The 1441-nt window shown below is 50.2% G+C and overlaps 1 pseudogene; it reads left to right on the top strand.

Annotated features, from left to right (window-relative positions):
• Positions 1-1323: 1323 nt before the first annotated feature.
• LOC108799061 overlaps positions 1324-1441 on the top strand; it is a 10073-nt pseudogene continuing 9955 nt past the window's right edge.

The following is a 1441-nucleotide window of genomic DNA, read 5'->3' on the forward strand; positions in this document are numbered from 1 at the left end:
TTTATTTTTTAATCAATTTAAATTTTTTTTCACCTAACTTTATTGCTACCACACAGGAGAAAACAATCCCCTGTGTGATAGCAATTGGAGGTGACAGGTTCTCTTTATTGACCCTGTCACCTCCAATACAGGAGTTCTAGCACGGCACAGCACAGCACAGCGCTCCCCTCTCACTGTCTACACGGAGCGGCCGCTCTGCTCACTGCAGAGGAGAGACTCGGCGGCGGAGCCCGGAGGACGGAGCCAGCGAGGAGAGAGGTAAGTGCAGGGGGGACAGGAAGGGGGTGGCTGCAGACTGTTTACATGTGATCTCAGGGACATCGGTGAGATCACATGTAAACGAACAATCGGCTGCCTCACTCTACATTTAGTCCTGCTTGTGCAAAGCAGGACTAAATGTAGAGAGGGCAACTTACCTCCCGGCGACCGCAACTTCCTCACAAGGACACCGCTGCCGCCCCTCTTCGCCCTGCCGCCACGAGGCCTGGCCTCGGTGGCCTTGTGGGGAATCCGGGCCTGGGTGTCCTAGACAAAATCCTTAAATTGGCACTTTTTGTAGTGTTTTGAAAATGATTTTCATGCAGTTCCTACCGTGAAATGTTTACTGGGCATTCCTCCCGTATTAAACATGGTCCCTTTTATCCCATAAACAGGATCCTTCTAGGCATCTGTCCCAACAGCACGCAATAAAAACCTGCGATGGAAAATGTCTCCACCCAGGGGCTGACTGGCAACTTTTAGCCCAGGGGCTGACTGGCAACTTTTAGCCCAGGGGGCAAGTACAACCCAGAGACCCATGGTGCAGCAACTTGACCCCCCTCCCGCTCTGCCTCTTCCCCGCCTTCTCCCCGCCCCTGTCTGCCACTTTTGCCATCCTTGTAACAGTAGTGTGAATGTATTTATCGGTTTAGGAAATGTAAAGCACACTGTTAGTGGAGGGATGCCACGTCAGGGCTGTGCGCGTGAATGACTGCTGCGGCCCTGGTAGTTCTGCCACTAACTCAGAAATACATTGTACAGCATTGCAGAATGGCATTGGCTATAGAGAACTACAATTCCCAGCAATACCATTATACAGCAATGCAGAACAGCATCAACTATAGAGAACTACAATTCCCAGCAATACCATTATACAGCAATGCAGAACAGCATCAACTATAGAGAACTACAATTCCCAGCAATACCATTATACAGCAATGCAGAACAGCATCAACTATAGAGAACTACAATTCCCAGCAATACCATTATACAGCAATGCAGAATAATATGAAGCTACATACTCTGTTGCTCTGGGTTCTCCGATGATGTCTCCAGGGTCTCAGGATGGTTGTGCGGGCTCTCGCCAGGGTCCAGAGTTTCACAGGTGCGTGTGTGTGCAGCGGAGGCGGCTCCCTAATTAGGCTCTCAGGTGGCCAATGCGGGCTCTCTGCTCCAAAACAAA

Source organism: Nanorana parkeri, unplaced genomic scaffold, assembly GCF_000935625.1.
Source record: "Nanorana parkeri isolate BGI_ZX_2015 unplaced genomic scaffold, ASM93562v1 scaffold1622, whole genome shotgun sequence".
NCBI lineage: Eukaryota > Metazoa > Chordata > Amphibia > Anura > Dicroglossidae > Nanorana > Nanorana parkeri.